Source organism: Bison bison, unplaced genomic scaffold (assembly GCF_000754665.1).
Source record: "Bison bison bison isolate TAMUID 2011002044 unplaced genomic scaffold, Bison_UMD1.0 scf7180017864491, whole genome shotgun sequence".
Lineage (NCBI taxonomy): Eukaryota > Metazoa > Chordata > Mammalia > Artiodactyla > Bovidae > Bison > Bison bison.
This window is the reverse complement of record NW_011495050.1, coordinates 19,903,337-19,927,351: the sequence shown is the minus strand read 5'-3', so window position 1 is coordinate 19,927,351 and position 24,015 is coordinate 19,903,337. Positions and strand designations below refer to the sequence as shown.

Genomic DNA, 24,015 nt, shown 5'->3' with positions numbered 1-24,015 from the left:
GCTGGCATATTGAGTGCAGCACTTTCACAGCATCATCTTCCAGGATTTGGAATAGCTCAACTGGAATTCCATCACCTCCACTAGCTTTGTTCGTAGTGATGCTTTCTAAGGCCCACTTGACTTCACATTCCAGGATGTCTGGCTCTAGGTCAGTGATCACACCATCATGATTATCTGGGTCGTGAAGATCTTTTTTGTACAGTTCTTCTGTGTATTCTTGCCATCTCTTCTTAATATCTTCTGCTTCTGTTAGGTCCATACCATTGCTGTCCTTTATCGAGCCCATCTTTGCATGAAATGTTCCTTTGGTATCTCTGATTTTCTTGAAGAGATCTCTAGTCTTTCCCATTCTGTTGTTTTCCTCTATTTCTTTGCATTGATCGCTGAAGAAGGCTTTCTTATCTCTTCTTGCTATTCTTTGGAACTCTGCATTCAGATGCTTATATCTTTCCTTCTCTCCTTTGCTTTTCGCTTCTCTTCTTTTCACAGCTATTTGTAAGGCCTCCCCAGACAGCCAATTTGCTTTTTTGCATTTCTTTTCCATGGGGATGGTCTTGATCCCTGTCTCCTGTAAAATGTCACAAACCTCATTCCATAGCTCATCAGGCACTGTATCTATCAGATCTAAGCCTTTAAATCTATTTCTCACTTCCCACTATATAATCATAAGGGATTTGATTTAGGTCATACCTGAATGGTCTAGTGGTTTTCCCTACTTTCTTCAATTTAAGTCTGAATTTGGCAATAAGGAGTTCATGGTCTGAGCCACAGTCAGCTCCTGGTCTTGTTTTTGCTGACTGTATAGAGCTTCTCCATCTTTGGCTGCAAAGAATATAATCAATCTGATTTCAGTTATCTCCCTGCAGGACCTATCTAAATACCATCACATTGGGGAAGAGGGCTTCAAGACATGAATTTGTGGGGCACACAACTTATCTAATCATGAATTATGCTGTAAAGCAAACCATGTTATTGGAAGTTTCAGTGAACATCTTTAAAGCTTCTATTTGCAACTAATGATATTCGTTTCCTGGTTTATACGAGGGGCTTGTCCATGGCAGAGACACAAGTAAATGCCACTTCCCTCACCAACACTGGAGAATTCATCTTTGAAGGGGGCAGAGGGACAGTGTTGTGGGCTCAGGAGAGGTCCAGCCATCTGTTCAACACATACTACTGATGAGGAAAACCCTCAATTCAGAGTGCATGCCGCTCCAAAGACATTCCTGCAGAGCTGTTAGAGAAGCAGGCTCTGGAGTGGACTTGGGTTTTAATCACTTACAGGCTGTGTGACTTTGGGCAGGTAAGTTACCTCCTCTGAGCAACAGATGACTCATCGTTGCTTTTCAGAGCTGTTTCCTGCCTTCACGCAGGGAAGGGATGGAGACTGATTTAGCCAATACTGATGAGGCAACCAAAGGCAGTAAAGAGGTGAGTGTGGAGGTTTCCACTCGATGAAAAGTAATGAAACTCCAGTATGGCATTAGGCCAATGTGGGGGTGGGGGGCGGTGGTCCTTCCTGAATTCATTCAAATTGTACTCAGTAGGGAACAGGGCTACTGTTAGATGTCAGTCACTATTTTAGAACAATAAGTATACAGAGGTTCGGTTCAGTTCAATTCAGTTGCTCAATCATGTCCAACTCTTTGCAACCCCATGGACTGCAGCATACAAGGCCTCCCTGTCCATCACCAACTCCTGGAGTTTACCTAAACTCATGTCCATTGAGTCGGTGATGGCATCCAACCATCTCATCCTCTGTTGTCCCCTTCTCCTCCTGCCCTCAATCTTTCCCAGCATCAGGGTCTTTTCCATTGAGCTGGCTCTTCACCTTAGGTGGCGAAAGTATTGGAACCTCAGCTCCAGCATCAGTCCTTCCAATGAACACCCAGGACTGATCTGCTTTAGGATGGACTGGTTGGATCTCCTTGCAGTCCAAGGGACTCTTGAGAGTCTTCTCCAACACCACAGTTCAAAAAGCATCAATGCTTCGGCACTCAGGTTTCTTTATAGTCCAACTCTCATACCCATACATGACTACTGGAAAAAACCATAGCCTTGACTAGGTATAGAGGTTAAGAGTAGTAATTTGTCTTATTGTGTGGGCACAGGATTTTTTCGATCACTCCTCCCATATTTGAGAAACTTCCTACCTTCTGAGTCCACATCTTTCGAAGAAGTCAGGAATGTGCATCCCCAGACTTCTTTGCACCTGGAGTACAGGCATGTGACCTGGGTTCCACCACTCAGCAGCATCCATGCCAGCATTCTCAGAAGAGAGCAGGGGTACAGAGGCAGGCACCATGTGGAATTCAGCAAGGCGGGGGTGGGTTGAGCATGGCAGAGAGATGCCCAGCTTGCAGCGGCAACAGTGACGGTGTCCCACCACAAGGACTCCCTTGGTGGTATGTGCAGAGGGACCTATGCTCTGTGGTAGCCACGCCAGGGTCTCTGCTGGAGCTACCAGGGGTGTAATCTGTGTAGTATTCCTGGCTACATGGCCTCCAAGTCTGACTGATCCTCCGAGAAACTCTGTGAGCCCTTCAATATCATTTTACAAACTCTCTTTCTATATAAACTAGCCAGAGTGGGCACTGATGTTTGCAATTGAAACTTAAAATCAGTATGAAACCAAATAATAGCTGCATCACTAAATGAAGGTCAAGAGAGAAGAAACACGTTTTGGCATCTATAAGGGAACTTTTTTAACCCCACTAATATAAAAAAAATTTTTTTTGGCTGTGAGCCTTCTGAGATCTTAGTTTCCTGACCAAGGATTGAACCCATGAGTAGCGAAAACACAAAAGAGTCCTAACCACTGTACTGCCATAGAATCCCTAAAATTTTAAATAAGTAAAATAAATTAAGGCAAATGCCTGCAAAACTTTGATAGTCAAAAGCAGCTGATCATTTGTTCCCAAGGACATCTGGGACCATTGCAGCAGGTAAGGTAAGCAAAGAAATATGGCAATTCTGTCAGCACAAAGTTATATCTGCATACACACACACACACACACATTCAAGACTCAAAGTTGCATAGATTCAACTTGCATCTGCTAGCATGGAGACCTACTAATTTAGCCTCCTCTGGCCTTGAAGTTCCTGATTTACGAGACAGTTAAAAACCAACCAATTATTTCCCAGTGGGTATTAAGATCATGGATATATAAACAAGACAATTTAATCATTACCTTGATAAACTGGGTCTTAGAGTCTAGCACTGCTAAAGGTTTACACAAGGCCTTTATGTATTTCGCCAAAGTCACTGCAATGCCACAACAGATTAGACTTTAAATAGAGGGCACCCAACAAGAACTCTTCAAGTCTTATCCTCTGACTTAATCAAAAAATGGAGACAAGGCCATCCTATGATTGGTTTTCTCAAAAGATGTAAGTCTTAATAATAATTTTGGTTGATTTAATAGCATCATTTTTCAGGATTAATGACTGAGAAAATATAGGTGATCTAGGCCTTTCCACGGAGAAGGCGATGGCACCCCACTCTAGTACTCTTGCCTGGAAAATCCCATGGACGGAGGAGCCTGGTGGGCAGTCCATGGGGTCGCTAAGAGTCGGGCATGACTGAGCGACTTCACTTTCACTTTTCACTTTCATGCACTGAAGAAGGAAATGGCAACCCACTCCAGTGTTCGTGCCTGGAGAATCCCAGGGACAGGGAAGCCTGGTGGGCTGCCGTCTATGGGGTCGAACAGAGTCGGACACGACTGCAGTGACTTAGCAACAGAAGTAGCAGGCCTTTCCAAACACTGAATTTCCTAGGTCTTTGGATTTGTCACATACAAATAACATAAAGTCAGGGACCCAGACTGCTTACCCTAAGCCCCCAAATCTTGATTATGGATATCCAGTTATTTATGATATACCTGAAAATCTTTCCAAGTGGACATGGGTTATTTTTGTCTGGACAGCATCCACTCTCATTTCTTCAAGTACTAACATCCCACTTGTCTCTGGAGACTATACGCCCCATACTCAGTCCATGTGTTTTAATAAAGGGGTGGTTTAACCCCTCTCCATGAGTGGGCAATCAGCCTGGCTGCCAGGTTTGGTTGAGAGACTGGCAATCCAGAGCAATGAGATTCAAACCTGGGAATTTTGCTGTAAATTCTGCTATAAAGAAAGAGACACTTTCCACTGGGGCGGCTCAGCTAATGGATAAGCCTGGAGCTTCCACTGGGGTCTTGAGGTCATGAAAGGACAACTGCTCACTTCAGATGAGCGCAGAGCCCCGTGATGGCAAGTGATCCATTTCTGCTGTCATTGTCTCAGACCTGGGTCCAGCCAAGCTTCTACCTACACAGTTATAAGAACCAATTAAATTTGATCTAAGTCCCTTGGAATTCAGTTTCTTTCATCCACAACCTGAAGAGTCTGAACAGATACAGATTCTTTTGACTTGAGACTTTACAAAGATAGCAAATGTGTTAAAGTATTTAAAAGTATTAAAGTATAAAATGAGCTTATACCAGATGTTAACTTCCTGCTCTGAACAACTTCCCAATCTTACCCACAATCGCCTGCTTGGGAAAATAGTGCTGGAGAAGTCTGTGCATGAGGCAACCCCCAGTGAACCTGGAATGAACAGGCAACCCAAAGGCAGCTAGTATTTTTCCTAGCCAGGTTGCAATGGCTGTGTAGTCTGGCTCAGTGAGCTAGACCAATAGGAAACTCTCAGTTATGAGTTTCAGCCAGAAGATTCTGAGCTTCCAGGCTGCAGCCTTATGGGCTGGCCACTGAGGGACCATGAGGAAAATGAAGCAATAGAAGATAGGAGGAGAAGGCAATGGCACCCCACTCCAGTACTCTTGCCTGGAAAATCCCATGGATGGAGGAGCCTGGTGGGCTGCAGTCCATGGGGTCGCTAAGAGTCAGACACGACTGAAGCAACTTAGCAGCAGCAGCAGCAGCAGAAGAAGATAGGAGAGAAAAGGGAAGGGGCCAACTGAGCAGAGACCACATAACCTCTGAGAAAGGTCATGACTCCATTCCCAATTTTCCAGTCCTTTGTTTTGGCGCCCAGGAGACTCAGCTGTTCTTTGCTTCACAAGCTCAGAATGCTTTCAAGGGGTAGCGCAGTCCAGTGGTTAGAGAATAAGGTTCCCAAGTGACCACCTGGGTGTGAGGCTGGATTCGCACTGACCATCCACATGCTTAGGACACATTCTCTAAGCCTGCTCCTCCTCAGTGGAATGGGAATAACAACACTCCTTCCACAGGGTAGGGCAGAAGAGTCAATGTGATAATACACTCGGGACAATGTAATGATAGTCATAGTCATTACAATGAACCCCTTGTACTTGAACTCATTTGAGTAACATCTTATCCTTGACCACTGAGAGGGCCCAAACTAAAGCAACAATTTATTAAGTGATTAACTTGAATAGAAATATATATTTTTACGCAATACATATTGAACTGTCAGCATATGGATATAACTACAGGGGAGATCCTCCTTAATGGAACAACCTGAGCCACGGGTGGCACGTGAAAGGGGCCACGCTGTCTCTGTCCTCATCTGGTCCTGTGCCCTGTTCCTCTTGGGTCCTGCACTGACCCCTCAGGACTAGTTTATTCCTTTGCATGCCTGTGTGCTAAGTCGCTTCAGTTGTGTCCAACTCTGTGTGACCCTAAGGACCGTAGCCTGCCAGACACCTCTGTCGGTGGGATTCTCCAGGCAAGAACACTGGAGTGGGTTGCCATGCCCTCCTCCGGGGGATCTTCCCGACCCAGGGATCGAACCTGTGTCTCTTATGTCTGCTTGCATTGGTAAGTGGGTTCTTTACCACTAACGCCATCTGGGAAGCCCTTGCTCCACGTTGCAGGGCTGATATGCCAACTTCTCAGACTACTCCTCCCTCTGCAGCTGCTCAGAGTGCAGCCTCCTCTTCTGCTGCACTTCTACAGCTATTGCCTTGGCTCCACATTCTTGTTGAGCAGGTGCCTGGGGGCAGTGTGTGGATGCTGTAGGAGAGCATCTGTAGCCTGACCTGGCTTTCAGCTAAGCCAAATCCAGAACCTTCTCTCATTACTCAAACCACTGGCCTGAGATTACTTCCTGTTCTGAGTGGGCCCACCCCTTCTGAGGTTGGAAAAAAGTCATCTAGAGGTTGGGGGAGAGGGTTTACTCTTTAACTGTTTTGTCCCTTCTGTGAAAATTACACAAGCAACTGTACAGACTTTGTTCCTTTTCCAAGTAAGTGTGTTTAATCATTCTGCACTGCTGATCTGTGCCTTCCAGCCTTTAAAAAAAAAAATGAATTTTGCTAAAGAAAGGTGATATAAGTCATCTTTTAAAAAAAAAAAAAACTCCCTATTTAGAAAAAAAAAATTCTCTATTTCCCCAGAAAAAAAGATTCACAGAAATACTCTTCAAATCTGTTCCCCCAAATGCATTAAGAATGAGAAACACACAGGAGTTCTGAGAAAGGAACAGAAGTTTCATCAGTATTTCTCTCAGGAAAAAAAAGATAAGGGCCCATCCCAAAGACCCTGGTGTATTTGGTTTTGTAGAAAGAAAGAAAAAGTGAAGTCACTCAGTCGTGTCCGACTTTGTGACCCCATGGACTGTAGCCTACCAGGCTCCTCCGTCCATGGGATTTTCCAGGCAAGAGTACTGGAGTGGGGTGCCATTCTTTGCTAAAAGGTAATAATCAAGGAATTGAATCTATCTTCCCAAGGCCTTTCTCCCTGCCTTCTTTTGGTAGAATCAGGATGCAAGTTTTTCAGTACAATTGCTATTCTAAAAATCAGAGGACTGATGAATTCTGACAGCTACAGAAGAGGGCTGGGGGAGAGAAGGTCTAGCACATCCCAGTGTTTCAAGCAAGGGCCATTCCCATGCACAAATAAGCCACATTTTTTACTTTAAAGCCAGTCCCTCAGCTTACAGGCTGATCATGTTCTAAGTTTCTCCCTAACCTGGAATACTTAGACTGTAGGAAGTATTCTCCAAGAACAATGTTCTAAACCCTGCCTGAGGTCACCCTAACAGAGCCATGCTAACCTCAGATTTCCTCAAGAAGCACAGAGTTTTGTCCTGTGGGCCCTGCACGGCCCAGACACAACTTGGACCTTCCTTTATGAAAAGCCATTCAGACCTCCAAATAAGACACAGCACTACCATGCTTCCGACCCTACAGCACTGTCATGGGTGCCAAGATGTCACTGGTGGCCAGGGCGTGCCCGCCCTCCTGGGGTGCAGGGACTCACTCTGCCCACGCTGACCAGACAAGGGAACGCAGAGGGGTAAGGGCAGGGGCAGGAGGGGTCCTTCCTGTCCCTCCGTCTGGTCCCCACTTGGCCACCAGCTGAGAAGGCAAAAGCAGGAACTTGAGGCCAGCAAGGCAGACCCCAGGGCCACAGACTCACAGGGATGGGGGAGGGAAGGAGAATTCTCTGAGGCCTCAGCTGGCTGATTCCTCCAGCTCGGCCAGGGCTGGCTGTGCTCTTAACTTTCATTTCCACTGTTGGTTGCTAAGTGCTATACATAATGCAAAAGTAAATAGTAACACAGTGTAGTTTGGGAGACACGAAAACACACATCAATCAGCCAAGAAAGAAGAAGAAGGAAAAAAAAACTCTCAAAGTTTCTAGGTTTATTTTTAGACCCTGGTTGACCACATGAGTAACCTAAACGCCCAAAGGAAGAGAAGTTGGGACCGAAAAGTGTAACACAGATACTGCAAGACCTTCGGGTCCATCTTAGCTCATAAAATATGCATCAGTCAAGTCCTCAGGCGTGTTAAGTACCTCACAGGAGTTCCCTGAATAAGATACAACATCCCATGCACTCTACTCTCAAGACTTGCAAGATAAAAAAAAAAAAACATCTTCCCCAGGGGTCTCCAGACAGTGGAGCAAGTACAGCACAAAATATTGATAGCCTTTAGTAGAGAATGCAGTTAAATAAAAGTAACTCAAACAGTACTAAAGACATGAGTGTAAATCCATTGAGGATAGGAAAAGTGTGTTACTCACCTTGTATTTCCCATGACACTTGGCATTATCTTTTTTTATTAAAAGATATGTTTGATGTGGACCAATTTAAAAGTCTTCATTGCTTCTTTTTTTTTTTAAGTTTTTTTAGTTTTTTGGCCGAGCTCCTTGACCAGGGATCTTAGCTCCCTGACCAAGGATCAAACCCACACCCCCTGCACTGGAAGGCGAAGTCTTAACCACTAGACCACCAGGGATGTCCCCTGGCATTGTGTCTGGGACAAAGCAACACACAGTAAATATTTGCTGAAAAAATTAATAGTAATATTGGTCCTGGAAGAGCCTTCATTTCTAAGCAAAACTACCATTATATGACCTTCCTGAGATTCCCTACGTGGTAATCAAACTAGCCAAACACATCTCAAGTTTCAAAGATAAATTTCCTTCCTACACGGTAATCAAACTAGCCAAACACATCTCAAGTTTCAAAGATAAATTTATCACTTTAAAGCAGATTTAGAAGGAAGAGCAGAAGAGCTAAGACTCAAAAAAAAAGAATGAACTATCAGACTAGAAAGCAGGAATAACCCTGAATGAGTCCTGAGATTGTTTGACTGCTTCACATTTAAGATGAGATTTATGTCTGTGGCCCTGCCATCTCTTGGCAATGCAGTAGAGGTAGATGAGAACTCATTAGTGTGGAGCTGCTCAGACTACACCCACGAGCAGTATCGTGATGGTCAAGTTACAAGGCAGAGATCTAGGACCTGAAGGGACCAAGTTATCCTCAGTGTAACTACCAGGTAAATGCAAAATCTTCTTTCCTTAGGAAAGACCCTTCTGATTATAATACCGTTGTTTTAAGTTGAAAATTTAAAAAAGCACAAATAAGAAAAGACACTTGTTTTATGGAAAGTTAAAAAAATAAACAACATCATTCAATAAAGAGTGCTAGAACATCTTTTATCTTTTCAAATGTTCAAAATTTCAACCTATTAAATGCACTAGAAATATATCCTAATATATAACCTCACATCAAGTAAAAGTTACTATACAAAGTGACAATAGCAAAAAAAAAATTTAGATTTGTTATCAAATGAGCAATCATGGAATGCTTAAGTAACCGGTGGTATATCCAGTCAATGGAATAGTATATGACCAATTACATATTATCTGCAAAGAATATAAAATAAAATGGAATTTCTGGAAAAGGAATTCTCTTTACTCTCAATACTTCACTTCTGACACCAATGTGTGAAGGTTTTTTCCACACCAAGCAATTCTCTAACTCTCTGGGCACCAACTGGGTGTCCTAGTCCCCAACTGCTGCTACTAATGACCCAGAGTGAATGCAGACCCCTCAGGGGAGGGACACGGTTCCAAAGACTGCTCTCCACTTCAAACAGCAGCTGCAAGTCCTAGGATGTCACCTGCACTCCTGGCCAATCAGCCATAGATCAGGGGTTCCTAGGACCCCCTCCTCAGGTTTAATAATTTGCTAGAAGAGCTCACAGAGCTCAAGAAAACAGTTTACTTATTAGAGTATCAAATTATTAGAAAAACAAAGAACTAAGGAGCAGAAGAGATGCACACCCCAAGGTGCAGGGGAAGGGGTGTGGCGCTTCCAGGCTCTCTCCAAGCATGCCATCCTCCCAGCAGTTTGTGGTGTTTTGCAACCTGGGAGGTTCCAACTGGGAGCAAAGACCAAACATGTATTTCTTATTATATCACAATATCACGGCTTGGAGTATACAGTTAAATTAAAAATAATTTTTAAATTATATACAAACATGACTATGCAACTAAGAAAAATCTCTCCCCGAAATAATGAATGTCCAAATATTAACTTTGCCTTTGACTACATGGATTATTATTTCTTCTTTCTAATGTCCTATAATCTTCACATTTTATTTCATGATAATGCCTTCCTTTTATAATGATGGGGACTACGGTATGAAGGAAACAGCACCCAAGTTCTGGGGAACATATTCTTTAAGTGCCTGGATTAGAAAACTACAAGGCGCCTTCTTCCTGTTGCTTTCCCCAGAAACTTCAGAGGTCAGACTTGACTTCTGATTCTCACCACTTGCCTTTTCATCTCATATGGAAAAGGCTGTCATATCTTCCAAAGGGTGAGGTGATGGGAACTCAGCATCACAGACTTCCCATATCCCAATCTTTCCCTTCCGATAAGTCACAGAGCAAAATCCCATCAAAGAGCTCTTACTTTAAATATCCTATTAGAAATTTTAGGTCACAAGTCTAAAGAGAAGTGTGTGTGTATCTGTGTGTGTGTGTGTGTTTCTGTCTGTACATCTGCTTCCTCCCTCCTTCCCCTGTCTTCAAGGGCCACAAGACAAACTCCAAGGCAATGAAGCAGCAATCTGCCTCATTCGTCAATTCGGATAAATCTGCTTAGTAAATGATAAATCTATGTATCAAAATAAAATAACAATGCAAAAAAGTGAGAACCAAAAGAACTCCAGCCAGGATGACACTCCAATATTAAGTCATTTTAAACAACAACAGATTAAAGTCTATCCCAAAGGGTCGCGAAGAGTCAGACACAACTGAGCGACTGAACTGAACTAAAAGTCCATCCCACTTTTCAAACTTGCCATAAAATCCAAATTAATCATCTCAGATCCCTATTGGCAGTATTCCAGGCCCTAATACTGAATCAGGCTAAATATTTCCCTTCCAAGTACATATAACAACCAGATAAGTATCAAAATCCCTTATTACACAGATACATGTCATATATACATTACATAAATGGTAAATTATGTGAATAACCCAAATATCAACTCTACTGCCTTTGAATTATAGGTAATAATACTACAGTTATATCCATAAAAGTGTGAGGGTAAATTAGATTTTTAATTTCAATGCTAGAAAAAGCACACTCAGTGGTGTGTTCACCATTAAAGGAAATTCTCTGAAATGTTTATTAAAACAAAAATCATTTTAGCAAAGAATATAGGGACTTCCCTGGTGGTCCAGTGGCTAAGACTCCAGGGTCCCAATGCAGGGGGCCCGGGTTCGATCCCTGGTGAGGGAACTAGATCCCACACGTCACGACTAAAAGATCCCCAGTGCCACAAATAAGACCCGGCACAGCCAAACAAACAAATAAGTAATTTTTACAAAAAGAATGTAAGGATCTCCCTAATTTATCTCATTAGTATATTTGAGTATTTTTTACTTCTGGTCTGAAACGAAGGTGGTGCACTTGCACCTTGGATATTGAAGAGCAGCCCAAGTGTCCCTGTGAGAAGCTGCACCTCACACTCACACGTGGTGCCCACCTACCCTTCTCAAGCTTCAGAGCAGCCCCAGGAAGCAGGACCCTGCACCGCACAGCTGTTACTAAGATACCAGCTCCAGGCGTACAGCTGGTAGGTGGCAATACCGAGACTGAAGCCAGGTTAATCCAGCTCCGGAGATGGGCTCTGTCCCCTATGGAGCTACAGATTGCCTCTGTATCCCCCTTCTCTTCTACCAAAAATATCTTTGGCCAAGCCTGGCTTGGACAACCTGTGGGAAAAATAACTGGTGTCAACTAACCAAGCAGACAATCAATACAGACTTTGTTGTTGCTGTTCAGTCGCTGGGCTGTGTCCGACACTTTGCCACCCCACGGACTTCAGCACACCAGGCTTCCCTGTCCTTCACCATTTCCCAGAGTTTGCTCAAACTCATGTCCATTGAGTTGATGATACCATCTAACGTTCATCAGTACAGACTCAGTAATGCTGAATGGAGAAGGTACTGAATTACTGTGTCAATTTTGAAAAAGTTAATTAACCCTCAAATTAGAACCAGAGGAAGGAAGCTATACATGGCCTTCCAATAATGGAAACAGAGAAAATAAACCAATTACATAGTCTGGTGGGGGAAAAAGAAAGGTATACAACAGCCTAAAAATAGGCTACTATTTAATAATGTTATTGCTACTTTAATAATAGCAGATTACCACACATTCTCTTGGAAATGTCACCTAGGCAACCAGAAATACAAAGACAGAGATGTTCGGAAAAATATATGTATATGAATCTGTTTTGCCATCTCTTAAACGCAAATGATTACTATTTTTGTCCAAGAAGAACAAAAATCAGGAGACTAAATGCGGAGAGCGAAAGTAGGAACAGAAGAAAGTTCTGTAAGTAAGTGCCCAATATCAAGTAAAATCATAAAGTATAAAAGTAGGCCTCTATTTGTATGAGCAGTCCTGACCTATGGTCTCAAATTTGGGCCAAGAATCCACTAGGAGTGTTCACTCTATATAAAACAGATAACTAATGCATAGCATGGGGAACTCTGCTCCATGCTTTGTGATGACCTACATGGGAAGATAATCCAAAAAAGAAGAGATATATGTACACACAGAGCTGACCCACTGTGGCTGATTCACTTTGCTACACAGCAGAAACTAACACGACACTATAAAACAACCACACTCCAGTAAGAAATTGTTTAGCAAAGAGCCTACTAGGCGTGTCAAACACATTCTTTCTATGTCACTGAAATCTCAAGTTTTTACTTCATAAACCAAAGGCAGACTAACACAAAAGAGGGTAGCGTGGCAAACTTTAAAACCCATTTGGAAGACTATTGTAAGGCTCACTTAACTAGGGGTATGACATGTCCCTGTTTGCCTGGATTACCTAGGACATCGGTGTTTGCGCCTGTTGTTTTGTTATGAACATTAAAAAAGTTGTCCTTGTTCACACTCAAAAGTGTCCTGGTGTGAACAATAAATTATATGGTCACTATATTTAGCCCAGACACATTTCTTAACAGTTTAATGATGTGTTAGCTACTAAGTTGGAAACTTAGATTAGTACCAAGAGAATTCTGGAAATAGTATCCCCGGCCTCCACAACACTACCATCTCATTGAAATAGACAGAAATAACTCAAAACAACAGGGAACCAGTGAAACTTGATCATCATGGGTGTAAGGGGAGGCTGTGGCACCTTGGTTCAGATCAGAGACAAGGTAGACAGTGCATCTCCTCGAGGGGACACTCCAGAGGACTAATGGTAAAAGCCACCAGACTTCATGAATACCTACTGCAGAGCAGGCACTGTGCCAAGCATGATACCCACGTGACGTCACTGCATGCCCAGAACAACCCCAGAGGCGAAGAACTATCATTACGCTCATTTTGCAGATGAGATGACTCACCCAAAACGATGCCAGAGAATTCATGCGCCTGCCTCCCGGCACATGTTCTCCACCACTGCGGTGTGGACACACTGCTTCCTGACTGCCCTGCTTTCCCAGGAGTTGATGCAGCAGTCACGTGTTATCAGAGCCATCAGCCGCTCTTTCAGCTCCACAGCAGTGCAAGCCATGGTCCAGCCCTGGCAGAGGGTTGCCAGCTCTGTTAGGGCCCAGAGGTCTCTGTGATTCCAGGAAGGATCCTAGGGAGGAGGCTAGTGAGAAGACAGCAGTGAGGGGTTCAAGAAAGCAGTGAACGCTAGGCTCGCAATAGCAGGGAGCATGACCATCCTAGGCCTGAGGGCCACAGGGGAGGAGTGACTCAAGGCACCCGAAGACAGCGGTAAGGAGAGGCTGTCTGGATGGAGCCATGGCCTTGGGCAACAGGTCAGCCACCCTGCAGCATGAAGCCAACAGGAGGGAACTCAGGAAATAACTTCTCTACCTCCCTCTCCCCTCCCCCTCCCGGGAGTGGCTGGACCCCCCCAGAGACTGAATTACACTAGAAATCAGAAGACAAGGATGGACATTGATACTGGTGATAGAGACCTGCCTCTCAGGGCACAGAGGCAGGTGGATAAGGGAGGAGAGAGACGCAGAGGAGACTAGAGATGGCTAGCCTGCTCACTGTCCTTGTCCATACAGGAGCATCTGCTTCAACTGGCCTGGTCCCTCTTTGGGGGTCAAGAAGATGCCAATAAGTTGGAAGATGCCAATCTAAGCATCTCTGTGACTCCAGGCCAGCTTCATGGACAGATGACCTGTGCAGAGGGTCATGCAAGCCCTATGCTCAGAAGAACCCTGGCTTGGTCTAAGGCTCACTGACACCATCTTGAAATTCTTTATAACTTTTTAACAAGGGCCACCCATTTTCTTTTTGCACTGCATCTCATAAATTGTGTATCCAGTCTTGTGCAAGGCAAACCATTTTCTTCAACTGGTGGGACTAAATTTTCTAAGTATCTCAGTACTTCAGGTATACTATTCAAAGCAAACAAATCCAAAATTAATATTAACTAGAGTAACAGTGTTACAGCAGAATACATAATAACGTGAAGGGACATTTTACCTTCTTTTCCTTTCCTCTTTCTCTTAACTGCAGCCAAAATTTGCTGCCCCCTGGAGAGAAACGCCTCCCCATATTACAGCTACCTCCCCATAACACAGAGGGTCTGTTTGGTAAGTTTGGCTCTTACCCAGCTAAAGTGATCAATACAGACAAACAAACAGAATAATTTACACCCTGGGGTGTGGACTTTCTTGATACAGTCCACTTGATGAGTTATAGTTATCGAATTATCCAGGTAATGGCCAGAGTTACCCTTGACTTCACCCTGTGTGCCTGGTGTACACAGGCCCCAGTTTCGGGCTCAGTATTGAAAACACATGCATAAAAGGCTTGTTGATGGGCTGGCAGCATTTACAAATCACATTTCTAAGCTCATGCCTTCTAAAAACCTAAACCTTGAACCTTTACTCATTCTGCTTCATGTTCCTGAAAGATACTAACATCTGAGCAATTACAATTTTAAAAGCATCCTGCAACCCCAGGTGAGAAGCCAGAACAGGCCCAGAGGCTGCTCTTCTCCCATTCACTTCCTCCAAGGCCACTGGACAGAGCAAAGTACAGAAAACTTCCAGCAAAGGCAGAGCTCAAACTGGATTTTGACAGCCTTTTTCACTCACCCCTTCATTTCAGAAATAAATGATGGCACAGATTCTAAGAATTTTGTTTGCTTTGTCATTTAAAGTTAAAATTTCAATAGATCAAATCAAAAGCACGTATAAGATCCAGGGGGAGGAACTGATAGGAACCAAATCTATGGGCATTGTGACAGAATCAGAGGATCAAGAGTTGCAGTGTACACTTGAGTCTGTTGTGGGGTGCATGGTGGACCCTCTGCTAACGGTGTGTCCACATCCTAGCTCCAGGAACAGGTGGATGTGATCTTATTTGTAAAAAGGGTCTTTGCAGATGTAATAAAGTTGAGGATCTTGAAATAAGATCATCTTGCAAAATGCAAATTAAAACTATAATGAGATGTCACGTCACCACTGTTAGAATGGTCATCAATAAAAAGACAAGAGATCACAAATGCTGATGTGGATGTGAAGAAACCAAAGGGAACCATTGTATACTATTGGTGGGATTGTAACCTGGAACTCTGGCCATCTGATGAGAAGAGTCAACTCCTTGGAAAAGATCCTGATGCTAGGAAAGATTGAGGGCAGGAGGAGAAGGGGGTCAAAGAGGATGAGATGGTTAGATGGCATCACTGACTCAATGGACATGAATTTAAGAAACTCCAGGAGATAGTGAAGGACAGGGAAGCCTGGCATGCTGCAGTTCATGAAGTCACAAAGGGGTGACATGACTTGGCACCTGAACAATAAACAACAACACCAGCCACTATGGAAAACGAAATGAAAGATCTTCCAAAATTAAAAATAGAACTACCATACAATCCAGCAATTTCATTTCTGGGGATAAATCCAAAGAAAATGAAAATACTAACTCAGAAAGGTATCTGCAACCCCATGTTCACAGCAACATTATTTACAATAGCCAAGACAAGGAAACAACCTATTCAACTGATAATGAATGGATAAAGAAGCTGTGGTATATATACACAGTGGAATATTACTCAGCCATCAAAAGGAGAAAAATCCTACCATTTGCAACAACATGGATGGACCTTGAAGGCATTATGCTAAATAAAATGTCAGACAAAGACAAATATTATATATCACTTACACGTGAAATCTAAAAACAAACACATTTTTTTAAACCCCACAAAACTCATAGAAAAAGAGATCAGATTTGTGGTTTCCAGAGGCAGAGGATGGGGGGAGAAGGAATTGGAGGAAGACGGTCCAAAGGTACAAACTTCCACTTATAAGATAAGTAGGGGCAGGATGTACACAGTATGATGCTGGGTGATGTATGGGAAAGACGTTAAACAAAAATAAATCCTAAGAGTTCTCATCACAAGGGGAAGCATGTTTCTCTTTTCTTCTTTCTTTTAATTCTATCTATATGAGATGACGGATGCTAGCTGAACCTCTCTGGTGACCATTTCACACTACATGTAAATGCAACCATCCTGCTGTACGTATGTACACCTTAAATTTACAGTGACGTATGTCCGCATTTTTCAATAAAACTGGGGGAAACAAATTATCTAGAATTACTATCCAGGTGGCCCTAAATGCAATGACAAATGTCCTTATAAGGGACACACAGAGGAGAGGAGGGGGCCAGGCGATCATGGAGGCAGAAGCAGAGGTGATGCAGTTTCAAACCAAGAAATGCCAAAAGCCACCAGAAACGAGGAGAAGAAAGCAACACGCTCTCCTCCAGAGCCTCTGGAAAAAGCCTGGCGCTGCTGATAACTTGATGTCAGACCTCTGGCCTCCAAAACGGTGAGAAAATGAAGTTCTATTATTTTAAGCCGCCCAGTTTGTGGTAATTTGTTATAGAGGCCACAGGAAACTCATACAAGCCCTCAGCCACCTCTCTCACCGTGGCCTCAGCCTCGCAACCTCGGGGAATGGAAAATATGAGGCCTTGCAAAGCAGCCAGCTGTTTTCACAGTGAGCCTAGTCCTGGCCCCAGAATAGGTCTTTTCCCCAGCGCAGTACTTCGCGTATTTGGAAACCATAATAATCAGGCTCCCACAGAGCTTTTTCTGGCTAGACAGCCCCTCAAGTCATGCCCCAGGAGAGACGGGCTCACCCCCACCCCACTCCCATCCCCCGAGCTAGACTCTGCCCTCTGCACCCTCCAGAATAGCAGGGAGGGAACTACCACCTCCCTTATCCTCAACACTCTTTCTTCCAATGAGGCTGAAATCTCATTAATGTTTAAGTAGTCAGGTTACACTGTCAACTCTTTTGAAGCCTTCAGTTAAAAGTAAAACAAAACAAACTTGTGTCTTTTTCACGTGTGTTTCAAGGACATATTGTCACCCCCATCAACTGCACAGAAAGCTAATCATATTTATTACTGAAACATAACCAATCAGCTATGAAACCTATCTACAAAATACATGTTGTTATTTAGGAAAAGAAAGGCGGGGAGGTGATTTCTGAGCAGTCACTCTACATTTTGACAGTTGAGCAAATCAGATTATTATCAAAGAATCAAAACACACAGGATTCTGAAAACCCTAACATTTCAGGACCAACTGGATGTACAGAAGAAAAACACATCCATGGGTTGAAATCCCAGCTCCACAACTCACTAGCTACCAATCTAGAATAGTTCCCTCAGCCTCTTGATGCTCCCTTACCTGTAAAGGATAACCGTAATGCTCCCTGGTGCTGAATTCCCTCTGCTTTGTCCCTCCAGATCCACCTTCCTCCCTTCTCCACTCTGCTTTCAGCCCTGAGAGGCTGATTGCTATGAAAAAGGTAGTCCTCGCATTTCCAGCCCTCTGGCTTCTGGATGGTTTGGCCAATCGGACACCAGCAATGCGGAGAAAAGAGTGGCTGGGACTTACTCACCTGGTGCCTCCCGGCCAGGCCACAGCAGTTTCTGGAATTGCTGTATTTTGCTGAAAAGCAATCCCAGAAACTGCTCTTTCACGTCACCCTTTCAGGGCTGGGTAGTAAAGGCCTGCACACTTGTCTAGCCATTCTATAGGATTTCCCTTAACGTAACCCACAACTTTCCGAACACAGTGGTCCCCTCTTATCCATGGGGAATACATTCCAAGACCCCAGTGGATGCCTAAAACCACAATAATCCTGAACCCTATATTTACTATGATTTTTCCTGTACATACATAGCTATTCAGTTCAGTCATACATACATAAATAGCTATGGTAAAGTTTAATTTATGTTAGGCACAGTAAGAGATTAACAAGGACAAATAAAATAGAACAGCTATAATAATATACTGTAATAAAATAATGTGAGTGTGCTCTCTTCCCCTCTCTCAAAATATCTTATTGTACACATCTGATGCGTTTTCCATCTTAACTAAGCATTTATCACGCACTGATGCCATAACTTTTGCTGTTTGAGGTACGACAGCAAAAACATACACACTAACATATGTGAAACAGACAGCCAGTGGGAATTCGCTCTGTGACTCAGGGAACTCAACTGGGCCTCTGTGATAACCTAGAGGGGTGGGCTGGGATGGGAGGTGAGGAGAGAGGCTCAAGAGGGAGCGGACATACGTATCCCTATGACTGGTCCGTGTTGATGTACCGCAGAAACCAACACAATATTGCAATTATCCTTCAATTAAGAATAAATAAATTTTTAAAAACTAGCATGAATTCCTTCTTCACAATGTCATGGATAGAAGATTCATCTTACCATAAATCCCATCAACCTTAGCATAAGATTTTTTTCTTTCCTTGTTAAGTCAAGAACCTTCACCTCCCATTTAAAGGAAGCACTTCCAGCTTATCTTTGGCATACCCGAATTCCCAGCATCATTACTGTTGCATTTTAGGGCCGTTTTTAAAGACAATGGGTGACTTGCATACAAGCACCAAGATACCATGACAGTGGACCTTCTTAATGACCAATGAACGGGATTCTCTGGACAAAGGGATTCGCCTTGTCTTGGACAGGGTTGGAGCAGGACAATGTGAGATTTCATCACAATACTCAGAACATCTTGTCATTTGAATTATTTCCAGAATTTTCCACTTAATATATTCAGACCACGGTTGACCACCAGTAACTGAACCCTTAGAAAGCAAAACCGAGGTTAAGCAGGGACTACGACTATAGTCCCTTCATTTAGGTTTTTTCAGTTACACCTTTTTTGTTGTCGTTGGCTGTGCTCTGCAGCTTGCAGGATCTTAGTTCCCCAATCAGGGATCAAACCTATGACCCCGGCAGTGGCAGCGAAGAGTCTTAACCACTGGACTGCAGGGAAGTCGCCAGTTATATACGCTTTTGAGTCTGTCATCTGCTGCGCAGCAGGACTCTGGCTGATCAACCTTTTATAGGGTTTATGTTCATAGCAGCATCACTCAAAATAGCCAGAAGACAGAAGTCATACATGTGTCCCTTGACAGAAAAATGGATAAACAAATGTGGTATATCCATACAATGGAATATTATTCAGCTTTAAAAAGAAGGGAAATTCTGACACATGCTACAATATGAGTGAATCCTGAAGACACGTTAAGTGAAATAAGCTAGTCACAAAGGGACAAAGATTGTATGATTTCACTTCTATAAGGCATCTGAAGTGGTCAAATCCATAGAAACAGAAAGCAGAATGAAGGGTGGTGGCCAGGGACTAGTGGGCAGGTAGAAAGGAAAAGCTTTTGTATAACAGGTGTGGAGTTTCCGTTTGGGAAAATGAAAAATTTCTGGAGATGCACACTGGTTGTAGTTGCACTTAATGCCACAAAACTATACACTTAAAAATGGTTAAAATGGTACACTTTATGTTCTGTGTTTTAACCATAATTTTAAAATGTATTTAAGAAATATTGCTCACCTATTGCGCAAACTACACGGGGATACACAAACGGGAAGATTACTGTCCCCATCAAGGGGGCATAGCTCCTGTACCTCCCCGCCACATACCCCTTCTTCCAGCAATTTGTTCCCTTGTTATCTCTTGCACTTTCAAGCTGGAATGCAAATTCCTTCAAGATAGGGGACTAGCTCATATTCAGCTGAATCTCTAGAACCTAACAAAAAGTTGCACAGAAAAACTCCTCAAAAATATTAATCGAATCGGATAACTGAGTAAATATCTAGCCAAAGATGTCTATGTTCTTTTCTTCTTGAGTCTTCCAGCCAGCCAGTACTTAACATTAGTACTTAACATTTCTTGACATTATCTACCTATATTTTCAGAAATGAAAAGAATAGAGTTTCAGGCTAAACTCATTTTAAATTGTCACAAATGACCCTACTAAGTGCATCAATTATGGGTTTCAAATCAGAACTCCTTTGTTTGCCAGCCATGTATCCTCCAGCAAGCTACTGAGTGCCCCTTAGCCTATTTCCCTCATCAGTTAAGCGGGAATGCTGACACTACTGTAAGTGAACGTCTATTGGTTTTCAATCCAAATTTTATGGCTCAATCTTCTGGAGCCAGTATAACAATGTTCTGCTGGAGAAACACCCTTGCTCCTACTTCTTAGCCTATGGCTCAGCAATGAAACCTATAACCAAGCCCAAACCCTAGACTGGTGTGGAACTCCAGCCACAAAAACAGGCATGGGACTCAATCAAAGCCAATGGCCACAGTCTGCCACTGTGAGGAATGCTGGGATATTCAATCATAGTGATAGAGAGGGATGGTGAGGACCAAGCCTGGCTGTCATTACTGCCTAATCCCACACCCTGACAGACATCACTAATTGACCACAGCACTCTTTCCTACTGAGCCTGGACCCAGTCTTGGATTCCTCTTCACCCCAGCTCTCCAGGCAGCCACGACCAATCTATCAAAGATGACAGGCAAAATGAAGCCAACTGTCTTAGCTTGAGACTAGCAGCTGGCAGTTTTTCTGTAAAGAACTGTGTAGTAAGTATTTTAGGCGTGGTCTCCACTATATATTCTTCTTTGTGTTTGGATGTGCTGTGTTTTAAACCCTTTAAAAACCTTAAAAAGCATTTTTAGATCTTTCAGTTTACAAAAACCCCTGCTCTGGAGCCATGAAATCAGACTCTGGGGCTATCCCAGAGATCCACACGCTCTCTTATCTCACTCTGCAGGGCTCCTGGAAGCTCAGTCCAGGAGCACTTGGAAATGCCGCCTCAGTCAGAAGCACACCCACAGAACCCACTGAATTGTCTGAAAAGTACAGAGGAGCTTTGATGACAGGAGAGTTTCTGTTCTCATCATACCAATCCCAGAGCAGGCTGACACCCACTCTCTGGGGGGAAGCTACACTCCCAGGAAGGGCTCCCAAGCCCATGCATGTAGCAACCTTCATTCTACCTTCAGGACCTATTTCATTGCACACCTCTCAGATAGCCGAACCCCCATTCCTCACAGCCAACCTGAGGAAAGTAAGGAAAGAGCTCAAATGACTACATTTCTCCATTGTTAGTCTGACCCCTTACAATTAAAAAAAAATCTCTGAAATTGTTCCACAAGAGTCTACCACATTTCTTTTGACCAGCCTTTGAGTCCCTTGGACTGCAAGGAGATCAAACCAGTCCATCCTAAAGGAAATCAAACCTGAATATTCATTGGAAGAACTGATGCTGAAGCTGAAACTCCAATACTTTGGCACCTGATGTGAAGAGCCAACTCACTGGAAAAGACCCTGATGCTGGGAAAGATTGAAAGCAGGAGGAGAAGGGGATGACAGAGGATGAGACGGTGTCATCATCGACTCAATAGACATGGGTTTGAGTAAGCTCTGGGAATTGGTGAAGGACAGGGAAGGCTGACATGCTGAAGTCCATGGGATCGCAAAGAGTCAGACACAATTGAGCGACTGAACTTTGATTCCTTAATATTTTCCAAAGTTTTTTTTTTTTTTAATTGCAGAGTAATATATATAAAGACTGGTTTGGTCTTCCTTTCTATTATTTTCCACGTTTGCTTCTGGCTTTGTGCATGCCTGCTAAGTCGCTTCAGTCATGTCTGACTCTGCAACCCCATGGACTGTAGCCTGCCAGGCTCCTCTGTCCATGGGATTCTCCAGGCAAGAAGACGAGTGGGTGGCCATTCCCTTCTCCAGGGGATCTTCCTGACCCAGGGATTGTCTCCTCTGTTTCCTGTATCCGCAGGTGGATTCTTTTACTACTAGTGCCACCTGGGAAGCTAGGAACTTTGGTTGACTGATGTTCATTTATTCATCCAACAATTACTTATATAATAACAATCCACTTGTCCAGGCACTTGCAGCTTGGGAAGATCTATGTAGATGATGCAGAGTGATAAGAGGGGTACATGTATGGTGCAATTGCAGCATGAAACAAGGGTAGTTCGGTCAGCTGGGGAGGAGGCGGGTACCCAGAGGTCTGCTGGAAGGTAATGTCACTGCAGCTGAGCAGGGAAGAATGCATAGGAGTTGACCAGACGAAAAAGGATGGGAAGATGGCAGGTGCTGAGACTCAGTGACTTGAGTCAAGGCTACACACAGGGAGGCTTGGGAGATGAAGGTGGCAAGGAGACAAGTGTACAGTCACAAAGGTCTTGAAGTCCAAACTTTACCCTGAAAACCACAGAAAACCTCTGAAGGAATTAGGCTGCGTGACTGGCTTAGATTTTTGTTTTCAAAGCAAGTCTTCTTTTTTTAGAAATTCATTTATTTATTTTAATTAGAGGCTAATTACTTTACAATTTTGTGGTGGTTTTTGCCATACATTGACATGAATCAGCCATGGGTATACATGTGTCCCCCATCCCAAACCCCCCCTCCCCATCCCATCCCTCTGGGTTGTCCCAGTGCACCAGTTTTGAGTGCCCTGTTTCGTGCATTGAACTTGGACTGGTGATCTCTTTCACATATGGTAATATACATGTTTCAATGCTATTCTCTCAAATCCTCCCACTCTCGCCTTCCCCCACAGAGTTCAAAAGTCTGTTCTTTATATCTGTGTCTCTTTTGCTGTCTCGTGTATAGGGTCATTCAAAGCAAGTTTTCTAGTTGCAATTTAGAGAATCGATTGAAGCAAAAGTGTCCTGATTTGGAGCAAGAAGCCCAGTGTGAAGGCAACTGGAGCAATTCAGGCAAGAGGTGGTGAAGTTATAAACTAAATCAGTGACAATAAGAACTGACAGAAAGCAGCAGACATCAACAAATGTAATAAGAGTAATGAGTTCAAACTTCATAAGTCAACTATATACTTCAATATAATATATATAATTTAAAATTAAAAAAAACCATCTCATCCTCTGTCACCCCATTCTCCTCCTGCCCTCAATCTTTCCCAGCATCAGGGTCTCTTCCAGTGAGTAGGCTCTTTGCATCACATGGCCAAAGTACTGGAGCTTCAACTTCAGCATCAGTCCTTCCAATGAATATTCAGGGTTGATTTCCTTTAGGATTGACTGGTTTGATCTCCTTGAGTCCCGGGGACTCTCAAGAGTCTTCTCCAGCACCACAATTCGAAAGGATCAATTCTTCGGTGCTCAGCCTTCTTTATGGTCCAACTCTCAAATCCATACTTGACTAGTGGAAAAACCATTGCTTTGACTATATGGACCTTTGTCAGCAAAGCAATGTCTGTGCTTTTTAGTATGCGTCAACCTCACATCACAGATCAGGAAACACAGAGAGATTAAGCAAGGAGCCCACAGCCTGAGAGCTATTCATGTCCCAACCAGAATTCATATCCCGCAGTCTGGCTGCAAAGTCCACACTCCTCACAGCCCATTCTCCTAAGCACATTTAAAGAGAGAGAATATTCAGGATGGGTGCTGAGTGACTGAAATGGGCAGATTTCAAGGCAATCTCCAGAGGTCTGGCTTGGGTATCTTTGAACATTTGGATTTCAGCTTCTTAAGCCTCTTCTTCTGAAGGAAACCCCATCCCCAAGTCTGTAATTAGCCCTCGCTAGCCTGACCTGGACATCCACACTACCCCTTTTGCCATACTATCCATTTCTCTTCTGCTGTGGCCTTGCACACCACATCAGACCCTAGAACATCATTTCCCAGCTGGACAGAAAAACCTCACAAGCCTTTCCAATCAAGTCTGAGAAACCAGGACAGCAAAGTCTGCTCTTGGCAATACAGAGGCTTAGGTCTATCATTTTCAAATCAGCGAGAACTGGGAAAACTTTGAGCAAGCCTGTGCGGTTTCCTTCTCTGCGAGTGAGACCTCGGCAGCCCTGGTTCTGTGTTTCGCACCGGCTGCCGGACGGAGCAGAATAAGTATCATTAT

The 24,015-nt window shown here is 43.5% G+C and overlaps 1 protein-coding gene across 2 annotated transcripts in view; it reads right to left on the bottom strand.

The window, feature by feature from the left end:
- The window catches only part of NCALD (neurocalcin delta), a 460,437-nt gene extending 442,439 nt beyond the window's left edge, over positions 1 to 17,998 (bottom strand). For both annotated transcript variants that reach the window (XM_010863502.1, XM_010863506.1), the window contains exon 1: positions 17,475 to 17,998. The gene's annotated coding sequence lies outside the window, so the exon portion shown is untranslated. The remainder of the gene's footprint in view (positions 1 to 17,474) is intronic.
- Positions 17,999 to 24,015: the final 6,017 nt, after the last annotated feature.